Source organism: Pygoscelis adeliae, unplaced genomic scaffold (assembly GCF_000699105.1).
Source record: "Pygoscelis adeliae isolate BGI_AS28 unplaced genomic scaffold, ASM69910v1 Scaffold175, whole genome shotgun sequence".
Taxonomy (NCBI): domain Eukaryota; kingdom Metazoa; phylum Chordata; class Aves; order Sphenisciformes; family Spheniscidae; genus Pygoscelis; species Pygoscelis adeliae.
Genome location: NW_008824941.1, coordinates 4,586,489 through 4,599,386, shown reverse-complemented (window position 1 = coordinate 4,599,386; position 12,898 = coordinate 4,586,489).

The window sequence follows — 12,898 nt, the reverse complement described above, 5'->3', positions numbered from 1 at the left end:
GAACAGTTGTGGTATAAACAATTATTTAACCCTTAAAGATATTTGTATTTGTGACTATACAGTACAATAACTGATACAAAACTATGTAGCAAACTAATTATTAAAATAGTTTATTAAAAATGAAATCTTAAGAGGTTTGCCAGGGGTTCCAGTTCAGGAGTTAAGTGGAGTCTTACTTTAATAAATGCAAACAGTATAGAAATAGCTAGGTTTTAAGTAGTTCACAGATCAGTAGTGTCTGAGTCACATAATGGGGATGTAAGTGGTTCAGGAATGAGAGGGAAAACCAACATTGTGCTGTTAATATGCTACGGTGTCAGTATAATGGCTAATACTGAACAGTGTGGACAAGAAGGAAAAGCAGGAAAAGCAAAGAAAAAAAAGCATAGCTAAAACCAGTGGTACATAGGAAATTTGAGAATATGAGAAAAAAAGGACTAGAGATGCTAAACAAGGAGTAGGAGGAATAAAAGTAGTGAAGGACTAATGTATCCTCAAGGAGGGTCAGTCAGTGCAACTTCTTGTCAACTAGATTATCTATGTGCAGCATAGCATAGGAATGGCTAATATCCAGCAGAGTATCCAAGGCTCTAGCTGGGAGCAGCAGGGTGCTGAGCTCTTTTAAAATCCTAAAGTATAAAGTCCAGATAGGTAAAAGTATTTATATTCTTAAAGTGAGATTTAGGCTGCTAAATCTAATAGTACTACCCTGACCCTGGTGCTCAACTATAACCTAATGATAGTTTAGTCATCAAAACTCATTAATGCCCACTTTACACATGAAAATTTTGTGAGTGCTCAGGGTCATTCTCTGTACCTAAAATTGTCTCTTGAAAGGTCTGAAAAATCTGATCATTGAATAAGCTTAGTAAGGACCCAGAAATTAGACATTTCTCTTACAAGGTCCTCTAAGGATTCAGTCCTGGAGTTGAGCTCAGAGCCACCTATCACAAATCTGAAGATTCAAGTTCCTTAGCAAAAGCAATTGCAGTGGCTATATCTTTTAAAAAAAAGTGGAGAAGGAACAGACTTGGATAACCTGCTGTTGCTTCCCATATTATATAACTGTCCAGCCAGGAGCAACTGATTCTACATCCCACTCTGCTTTTTGAGGTTCAGGTCCACATATCTCACCTGTGAGAAGAATATGAGTAAAGCTACTAGCCTATAGCACTGTCTGGATATAGGTCTAGCATGCATATGAGGCTGTTGTTCCTGTCATACCAGACTTCGTCCCACTATGCAGAATATATTTCAAGATATCTTGGGCCATAAGAGCACCAGAGGTATATGTTTCTCTGCATGCTACTTGTTAGGGCGCTCACCTGAGGAGGTAAAGAATGTGGGGAGTTAGTTTGCTCCAAGAATAATGTAGTCATATTTAACAATGACAATTTCACTTTAAATGAAGAAACAGTTTTTAGAACACAGAACAGAACTGAAGCTTCCTCCTTTCCCTTATAACCTATTGTCTACAGAGATGTGTTTTCACTAATGTTTTGTCCTAGAGGTCGCGTGTATGTGAGGATGGCAGGTAGAAGAGGGAGGGGGAGGTGATATGGTCTGGCTAACATAATGACCCAAATGCTGTGTGTAATCACTGACAAGAGGAAGGTGTATTGGAAGTCTTCAAGGAATAATCTAGCCCACCCAATTTACACATTTTTAGTCACTACATAGGGAAATCACATGCATCCGCAGAAGAACTCTTAGGAAATAGTAGATGTCACTTCCCCGACCACCATACCTTTCATGCAAGTAGCTTCATTCCCTTTGGAAGTAAGAAGCAGTGATATAATGATTATGCATCCCACAGAAAAAATCCTTATCCATTAATTCATGTGGCTACAGTCTCCATATCTCCTCTTAAAACAGACTCACTGTGTAGCTAGAAGGTAACCAGACTGGAAAAGCCTGATTTTTCCCTAGAGCTTGATGTATTCAGGTAAAGAGGTGGGGAGATCTAGAGACCCGGCTCCTGTACTCATACTGATTTTTGGTTTATTTTAACTACAAATTTAGAGATGTTCTAATATATAAAAATTGTATCTGTGCCAGAAGATGGAATCCAGAACCACATTGCTGATATTTCTAGTGCCATAACCACTAATCCAGAACCAAAGCTTTTGCATATTCCGTTATATACGAATATATAGATTTATGGACAGTAAGCTATACTCGTAGTCCTGCCTGTCCAGTTACTCTCTTTCAAGACAAGGGATGACAAACACATTCATCATGGTCTAGTGGTGAGGATATTTTTTCATGTTCAAGAAAGAGAGTTAACAATTTCTTTCAGAAGGAACAGAGTTCCCACTTCTTGAGTGAATGCTATAAAGCCATATGATAAGGCAAAAGTTCAGTACCGTCTTTGATGAAATGATGTAACTCTCTGGGTTTCCAGCTGCCTTCTCACACAATTTAAAGTGGAGGTTCATAGAATCAGAGAAATCTGCTGAAGATTCGTCCTAAGACAAATGGAGAGGATCTCTGGGGGTCATCTTGTCCTGCCTCAGCTCCGAGAAGCTCTATTGACAGCACTGGTCAATAGACTGGTGACTTTGATGTACCAAATCTTGAAAAGCTCAGTGGATAGGGATTTCTCCACAGCTCTGGTGTAATGCAGAACCACCTTCCCAGGGAGAAAGTTTTTCTTAATGTTCAGCAAGAACCTCCCAAACATCCACATGTGATCACTGTCCCTTGTTTTGCCACCGTCATTACTGAGAAGAGACTAGATCCATCATCTTTCTCATTTCCATTCAAGTACCTGTAGAGTGTAATTGGACACTCACTTCCACAATTTTGATTAGCAAACATAAGTTCCTCAGCCTCTCCTCACAGGCTGTGTGCCTTAAGACCTAAGCATCTGGGTAACTTCTTCCCTAAAGAAGAGATGCCTAAATTATGCACTGATGTTACTGAATTATGGGTGTTTACATTGAGTTAGGAGTCCTGAAAAACAGGCAGTTTCAATCATTGTATGGAACTTGAGTGGATTTTAAATACCACTTTTGAGGGGTCAAGGCAGATTGGATTCCTCTTTCATATTGGATATTTTGTCACCTAAATCCTTTGATAAGTTGCACATAATACAATTACAAATGCAAGTCAACTTCCACTCACCATTCATAAGACTGACCAAATGGTATTCAAGCAAATTATACTGGTCTGCCAAATATACCCAGCTCCTCACAATACCCTCTCCCTTGAAAAGACAAGATCAGACCCTAGGAATACAGTAAACAATTGCCTTTCTCCCTAGAACAGGGTCCACAGCTGGGATGAATATTTGCTGTCAGGGGACAGTCCCTAGAGACTCAGAGATGTATGGGTTATGAGAGCTTGTCCCTGCTTTATTAGAGCTCCTTGTAACAGTAGTCAGCTTTATTACACTTTTCCATACCAGATATCAGCATGGAAAATCTTATATTTCAGCATACATTCAGAACATCCTGTTTTCGGCTTTCAGCTGATTTCTCCCAGTCACTTAGCAGGCTAACCTTATTACTTGTACGATTAAGTAGCCCAGAGAGATCACTAGAACAGCGCGAAAAATATTGTTCTAGCAAGGGAACTGTCATCCAGATTGTCTTTACATTATAAAATTAGGACCGTGAAACACTTGTTTAAATATTACAACCACTTTGTACCCTTTAAGACAAATCTGTAACAAACCTTAAGAAGTTTTGGGGAATCAGTTAGTACTAAATTGGCTATAAACACCAAATCTCCAAGTCTGGGATGATCAGGTCAGTGTTGGTTCTAGAGGACTGCCAAAGAAGAGGCCTACAGTTTCTGAATGACCAGGACAGAGAAGTGAAAGAGAGAAATAACTATAGCACAGGGTGCAGCTATGCAGAAAACAAGTCCAGGACTTGGCACATTTGCATCATGTGGTTAAGGGAGTTCAGGAAATTAATGAAGTGCATAAACCCCCATAGGGATGTAAAAGGAATTCTGCCAAATTTGCACGTTGCTTTGGGAAGAAACTTCTGTGCATTGTGCTTTGTTTCCAGAAATGTAGTCCCCAGGCTTCAAGTTAGGAAAGAACATTAGAAGCAAGTATTTAGCAGCATAATTTTCTTGATTAGGGTAAACCCAAATTTTAAGTCACAGGATAAGTATTTTATTGTGAACTGTTAGAACTATGTGAACAAATCAGGTTGTGCTGATATGCACATTCACTACATGAACTTCAGGGGGAAAAATGGAAACTTTGAAAATGTATTTTTTTCCTGTAAGTGAAAAAAAAAAAAAAATTCACTTGCTGAATGTAAAATTTGAATGTCACAAGGAATTGTCACAGTTGGGAATTCACAAGATGGGTGACACTTGTTTGTGTAAGATACTGATAAGCAGCTGAGCTAGTCAGCAAAGAACTTTCTCAAGGTCCAAGGAACACCACAAGCTTTAATTTCTTCCATTGCTACTGTTATGTACACTCCATCTTTCAGTATTATTGCTATGTACACTCTTTTGCTATGGTTATTGCTAATGAAAATGCACGGCACAGAACACATCAGTACAACCTATCAAAAACTGCTCTTTAAAAAAAAATCCACTTCTTCCAGAGAGGAAGAAAAAGGAGGGAATATCTTTCCCATATGGGAAATATTCATAAATTTTGAAAGTAGAAGGACAATGAAGATCATCTCGTGACCTCGAGCATAATGTGGCACATAGAACCACAAGCAATGAGTTCTGCACTGATCCCATTACTCCTGCTTTACCTGCAGGTCATCATTAAAAAGAAAAGAAGTCAAAATTGAAAACTTCAACTGATGGATAATATACAACATCCCAAGGTAAATTGTTCACATGGTTAAATTATTTCATTGTTATATATTTTCACCTCATTTCTAGGCTGAATGTGACATATATCAGCTTTCAACTTCTGGATCCTTTCATGTTTTTTTCTGCTAGATTAAAAATTAATCTACTATCTAAAATACCTTCCCTGTGTAGAATAGGATCAAGACAGTTCTTAATCTCTTAGATAAATTAAACAGATGTAGAGTTTCTTTATTTTATAGCAGGCTTTCCAGACCTTGAGCATTCTTGTAGGTCATTTCCTGAATGTATTCCAATTTGTCAACATCATTTTTGAAGTGTGGCTCCCAGAACAGAGTGTTGTATTACATTGACAGCTTCCTGACTGCACCGTAATGGGCTATCAGGAGGCACTCAGATACTGTGGCTGTGGATATGAGATACATATTGTTTTTAAAAGTAAAAGAATGGTGAAATTCATGCTGAGAACTCAATCAAAGGTTAAGTTGTGTCTAGGTTGCAATACCTAGGGGGCTTAACAAAGACTTGGGTTTGATGCTGTTGCTTTATAATGTGGAATATAAATACCATCTGAAAAAAAAAAATCCATTAGAATCATCAGCAATTGCCAGATTTTAGTGCCTTTTTATGTTTTCCTGACAGAGTTTACCAAAGAAAGAAAACTTTGGACAGTAGGGCAGTAAATAATCTGGCCCTTGTTTCTCAGTATGGAGTGAAAACAATGACTGATGGAAACAGACTTTCTGGAGAAACTGATATCTGGGAGGAAAACGCAACCAGAAATATTTTTGTGTGAATGTATATGTCTTTGTCAAAGGCAAAAAGGGTCAGATACTAAACATGTATTTGTTTACCAAGAGGAAACTTTTCTATTTTTTTGCTTTTAATAAAAGCTTACAACCATTTTTTTCTCACATGAAGTACTAAATCCTCTAAGTAGCCTGAATGCTCCTAAATTTTTTTCTTTGCTTTCTTTCTTTCCTTTTTTTTTTTTTTTTGGGGGGGGGGGGGGGGGTTGCAACTGAAGGCAGTATTTTTAACATCCATAAATCTTCTCAAATTAAGAACTGCTTTTAGACTACCTGCAAGTTACATCTGTGGATCTGGAGAACTAATCTTCTACTCATTTTCCATCATACTTACTTAACCTTTTTATTCAGTCTTTGCAGTTTAGGGGGAAAAAAAGGTAGTACAAAATAGAGAATGAGGCACTGTGGGAATAATTTCACTTGTCTCTGACAATGTCTGGAACACAGCTGTTGTAGATAATTATGTATGCATTTTTGTATTAGCTAACACCGAGTAAACAAACTCCAAACTTGGAAAGTTTCTTCTGCACTTTTTTGAGTGCTAAAACTGATAATGTCCTATGATGTTATAAGATCATAGGGGGGCTTTACTAATCTCTTTCATAACTATTAACATTACCTTAACCACCAATGCAGAAAGCAGACTTCAGAAATGTGAAGAAAATAAAATCTTTGATTGTCATGCTAAAATCATCTAGCTGGATCTAACCTAGTGTGTTCTCTCCTCTTCGAATGTGTGGGGAGGAGGTGGTGGCAAGTGGGCACTAGTGGCACATTTTGTCTCTCTTCTTGTCTGGCAATGACATAATTATTTTCTCTGGCTGCCTTAAGCTTATCAAAAAGAAAATAGTTAACATTGTTTGGAATCTTAACCTATTTTTCTTCGCTATTAGTAATGCCACCCTGGCATTCAGAACATGAGTGGAACCAGCTTTCCTGGTGGTCCTATTTTGACGATTACACCAGATATCAAGACATAATGGTCTACAAATCAGACATGAATTTAACAAAACAGTAATACATGGTATGGAGAATGTCAAATTGAAACTATGTTACATGTTCTTCCATCTTTATTATAGTTCTTTATAACATGCACTGCTGCTTCCAAGGAAGTCAGTGAAAATACTTTCAATGAATGAATTAATGAGTGAATGAATAAATGAAAGAATTAATTCCAGCTGTAGAATATCAAATTCAGGTCTTGTTTCTACTGTTGCTAATTGTAAAACTCTCATTAAGTTGAAAACTTCTCTCACCTTGCTCTGCAAAAGTATCTCAAGGTTTTATAGTGTGCATATAATACAAAACTACAATAAAACCCTATTAGAAATGACACTATCAATTACTTGACTTTGTTTCATATTTCCCTGTATTCTGACACCATATGTTACTTTACACAGGCTGAAATCAGGTGAATTAAGGTGACAAGCAGAAGAGGACTTTGGGACCTCCAGACCTGTCAAATAGGAAAAAATTGCTTTACTCTGGTTTCATTTTAAGAAAATAACATTATTATTTGGCCCTGAAGTATTGTGGCCATAAACTGATAAAATTATCCAGAAAGGCCTTAGAGACACCTGAATATTCCCAGTTTGAACAGCAATATGTTGAGGAATAAATTTACATTTTTAGTAGCTTAGTTCCACTTTATATAACCCCTAAAAGGGCAATGTAGTTCAATATACTTTGTTGAAGCAAAATATGGCTGTTTAGTGTGTTTATTTAACTAGCTAATGCTCATTTGCTTATCTGCCACTTAAAGACACTAATGCTGCATTGAGCTTCATGTCACTTGTTTATTATTACCTACAGGGAAAGGAAAGAAATTCTATAGCTTGCTTGAGACCCTTTGCTAGAATAGTAAAGTATCCGATCTTGTGCTGAGATAGACGTGAGATAGGCATGCCTTGCCGTGTCTATACTGCAGCAAATGCTTTCACGTGCCTTCAAAGCCTCCTTCACAACCAGTAGCATAGCATGTGCCTTTCACAAATAGTGTTCACAGAGTGATCACAAAGGCTATTCACAGAGTAATCATATGAAGCATGCGCCATAAATCCTGATTTACTCCACATGAACATGTATCTTGGGGCCTCCACAGTGTATGCATCTTCCCAAACAGGCAGACTGAGCCAGCACAGTAAGCCTGGCCTATCCCTGCAGAATGGCACTGGGTATGTTCATATTAATCCCCAGGTTCTCTTCCTTCTGCAGAGGAGTAGCCAAAATGGATGGAAAAGATAAACTTTTCTAGGAATCTAATGTTATTATTTATATGTGGTGCCTAGAGGATTCAAGGAAGACTGAGATATGCTCACCCTTTAAAAGTAAGCAAGCAGAGATAATCCCTGTCCGGAAGGGTGCCTAACCACATTATAGCAATATGTAGCACATGAGCAAACAGATAGCAGCTAGCTCTGGAGCAATGCCATTGATGACTACCTTAGTAAAATGAGAACATTTTTGTTTTAGAATAGTGTTAATTCTGGCTGCAATTTACCTCTGTTAATGCATATCCTACAGAAACCTCCATACACACAGGAAAGAATAATTTCTTGAAGTTTATAAAATCTTTATAACCTTACAGTATAACATTTCTATTGCTAGAGTTCTGTAGAGACTTAACCTTACTCATCGTTACCGGGAGAATGAATACACTTGAGAATGCACCTGCAGAAATCTTTAAGTTAGAGTAAAAGCACGTAGTTTTCTTTAATATGCTTTTTGTTATATGAAGTATGCTTTTAAATTTATATACTTAGTGTCTTCCACCACAGTGAAAAATCTTAGCTGAAACATGAGAGAGTAGTACCTTTAGTTTACAGCATTTCTCACTTACTGTATGCAAGCATGTCAAAGTCCTACAAAATACTAGGAATGGCAATTATCAGTCAAACCAGGTCTGAAATATTCCCAAAATATTTGATTCCGCAGAAGGGAAGCAGACTTCTCATAGGCATCTGTGGATACTTAAAAGCTTATCCCAACTTGAGAGTAGTTGCCCTACTCTCAAGTTAGACCTTTTCTATTGTTTCTGTAGAGAAACAACGTTTCTCATAATTTATAGTCCCTCAGTATATTCATTTTGGCATACAGAAAGACAAGTCATCAAGTACTGTTGTCATGAAGTACCTGCTCCCCTCACTTAACATTTTCTTGGTTGTAACCTATTCATTACCCATACCTGCTCTCCTGTCTAACTTCCAGAGAAACACAATGCACTTCACTGCAATGATCATGCAGGACATTTTGCAGTGCATCCTTCTAGACAGCTCTAATCTTCCAAGTCCTTCATGTCCACTTAGCAGACATATCCTCCAGGATCTTTCTTTGTGTTTCACAGATGTTGGGTGAAATGAAGCAGACACTACATGGAGCACATAATGATGTATCTTGTCATACAGCATCACCACTTCTGTATCACTCTTCCAAAGTACACATCACTGACACTCTTGAAGGTCCTTAGGGTAAAGTTAAATGCCTCCTTTCTCTTGGCCATCAGCCCAGTAAAAGGCTCCAAAATGCATGGAGGCAGGGAGTAAACTGGACCTTCAAGAATGATTGACAGTCTCACAACTCTATTTGTGCCCTTGTCTGCAAGGCAAAAGTATTTCCTTTCTCATTCCAGCAAGCAGGCAGACGGGTGAGAGTAATCTGATCATATATAGCTATTTGCAATGCAGAGACCAGTATTTGAACAAATTTTCCTAGAATTCTTCCATAGTTGGAGCACACCTAGTCTGTAGAACCAACAGTTCTGGACTCCGCTTCTTCCTATCCCAAAGTAGACCTGTTAAATAGGTCATATATTTTGCACCCTAAAAGTGATCATGCCTCATTGTGATTTTGAGAAGTGGAGTTATTCCAAAGATATTAGCCAGGACATTGATGTCTGCAAGTAGACCTCAAGGTAGGATTCAGGTACCTAGAAATAGCTGCCTAGTGCCTATTGATACTACTGGTAAGGTTCTGTATCATAACTTTCAGCCCCATATGGATATCTTCCCAAGTGGAGACTTGAGGTTCACATGACACTACGTGTCTCTGTTTAGGCAACTGGAACATACTCCTAGTGGTATTAAAAATTTATTCCTCAAGTTCTGGAAGATACAGCCTCTGCATATCTTTTTAAATAACCCACCACTGCAATGATCACAGTGATCAATCACTTCTGGAAGTACTGTGGAAGAACATATTCCTGTGTTGATAAAGTCTTTGGACTTTTGTGAAGTCAGGGAATAGATGCATATCCAATCAATAGCCCCCATATGAAAAATTGATTTCTACAGATACAGACAAGACAGCACCACCTTCTTCAATGCATCCAAATGATAGTGTCAGGATTTCCAGCAATTGATCTAACAGCAAACACAGTGACAAAACAAACAGTAAATGTTAATACCAATTGTTTAGGTGGTTTTGTAATATGCTTCTTGTCAGTAATTGATCATTAAAAGTGGGACCAAACCCCACAAAGACAATGGCCTTTGATGTTCTGAATTTCTGCCACTTTTAAAGGTCAGCCCAGACCTCACGTGCCAAAAGGTGAGTATGGCACATGGGGCAAGAAGGTCATATTTTAGGAAGATGATTCTTTCCTTCTCCATTTGACATACTTTTATAACTTAACCGGATTCATCAAACTTCATATATGCAATATGGAAAAATCCCAAGATATTTTACTCATGCAGAGTGACACCACTGCTACAGCCAATGTATGTCCCGCTTACCTGGATAAAATACAAAGTTTCCCAAGTGGTAGACAAAAATGGCAAGCGAAATATGAGGAGCTGCCTTTTGGCAAATCTTGGCATGATGCCATAGTCCTAGAATAGGAGTCTTAGTTGTGAAATGTTTTCACTTTGCAGGACCTTCTTATGGAAATGGCATAATCTTTTGAGGAAGCTGTGTCATGGTTAGTGTCCAGGGTATGGGAAGAGGATAAGACTGGCAGAGTATGTATTTCTTCATGTGTGCAGGTTATGTGCCAATTTGCTGTGCCTTACAATGTTCTTGCTGTGGCTTTATAACATTCCACGTAGGGTACAATCTCCTTTATATTATGAGTATACTATATGGTACATACTATGCTGCCAAGCTAATGGATACTTGGAAAGGACTACTGGAGTTTGTGATTTTTCTACTCTCAGTTGCAGCATCCCTGGGTTGATAGTTTATTGTTTGTGATAGGCTGCACACAGTATATTAAAAGAAAGGACATAATGATGGCTGAATTTGAAAAAAAAACAGAGGCAAGTGGATGTACCGATTATAAAAGAATCCACCTTAAGACTGCATTACAGTGGTAGTAAGAGCTCTCAGTTCAATAACATTAAATCAATGCAATTAGAGGGAACAAACTGGATCAATGTAACATCTTGGTGAAGACATGGTCTTGTTCATTGCTAGGGAAAAAAAAAAATCATTTAGAAGGAACTATTCATGTGACCATTGAGAAAAAGGAAAATATATAATTGGATAAAAAATTCATACCTTTTGTTCTTTACCTAAAAGATTAGTAATAATTGGTGTGGCAATCATGCAAACACTCTCAGAACTTGCCATATGTTAGCGCCAGTAATGCTACTTTTACTCAAACTCAGCTGGCATCAGAATAAATACGGGAGAAAATACAGGATATTTTTTCAACTAATAATTGTGCATAGTTTCATCACTCTCCTTATCTCCTCCTCCTTATTAAAAGCATCTTGAAACTTCTTTCAAATGCAGATTCTGTCTACTATCTCAATATTCTATGCAGTCTTTTCATTAATAATTTGAAAAATATAAAGTCTAATTTTTTTGTGCTTGGACTGATGCCTTTAAAAAAAAATCCAGTAGTGGTTATAAAAATAGTATTGCTCAGGCAGTTTTAACCTTTGAAGATTTCACATGGCAAATGGTTGTACTTGCCTACAAGACATGAAATTTCTGCTCAAATGAATCATTCTCTTTGGAAATGACCCTGGATAGAGATTTCTTAAAGCTTTAGACACGTAAGTGTAGGTAAAAGCATCTATTTTCCAACAGGATCTTGTGCAGAAGACAGACTGTTAGAGAAAAGTCTCCTGAGCAGTATGTATGCATGTGTTCACATCCTGCATCTCTGCAGACAGCTAAAAAGTTGGATTGCCACTTATGTTTTTTATAAACATAATAGAGCTTCTAGTGATCACCCTTTTTCATAAGAAACCTGGAAATATGGTGCCAACTCTTGCCTTTTGTATTTGCTTGTCAGCTGAGCTTAGGCTAAAAGCAATTCCAAGTTAAATTTGTTCCATAACCTAGTTTCATGAGTCCATTCTGCTACATCTAGGATCACTGTAGCTAGGCTAAACCTGTCATCTCTGTTTTACAGGCAGTCTCAGCTCTTCATGGGTACAAAACCTATTTTTATTAAAGTGGCTAAAAAGAAGGCCCTCTCACAAGAGATGGTGCAATAATATGATAGCGCCATCAGGACAGAAGAGGTAGATAGAAACAACTAGGCTTGACACTGTGTACACCTCCTGTCCACACTAGATAGAGATATGAGTCCACACTATCATAGATAAAGGATTTTTACTGAGGCATTCCTTGAGCATCAGTTTGAGCCTATATAATGTATAGATAGAAGCCACAGATAAGCTTGTAGAAGAGACAAATAATGGGGAAAAATTAATTCATAGAATCATAGAATAGTTTGGGTTGGAAGGGACCTCTAAAGGTCATCTAGTCCAACCCCCATGCCGTGGGCAGGGACATCTTCAACTCGATCAGGTTCCTCAGAGCCCCGTCCAACCTGACCTGGAATGTTTCCAGGGATGGGGCATCCACCACTTCTCTGGGCAACCTGTGCCAGTGCTTCACCACCCTCAGCGTAAAATATTTCTTCCTTAGATCTAGTCTAAATCTACCCACCTTTAGTTTAAAGCCATTCCCCCTTGTCCTGTTGCAACAGGCCCTGCTAAAAAGTTTGCCGCCAAAGTTTGCTGCTTTTTGTTCCAGAACAGTTGGCTGTAAAGATGGAGCAAGTCTTTTTGGACAAAAGAGAACGAAGTAAGCAAAAAGAAGGAAGATATTGAACAAAAATTGCAGCAAGGGAAATTCCAGTCAGATATAATAAAAAAGTAACATAATGCAGATGGTTAAGCACTGAAACACATTGGTCTCTCCAACCTAGAAGACTTTCATAACTTAGTTGGACACATCCCTGAACAATTTGATCTAACTTTGAAGCTAGCCCTGCTTTGGACTGGGAACTCCAGAGTTCCTGTTCAACCTACTCTATGATGCCATAGACATTCATCCACCTC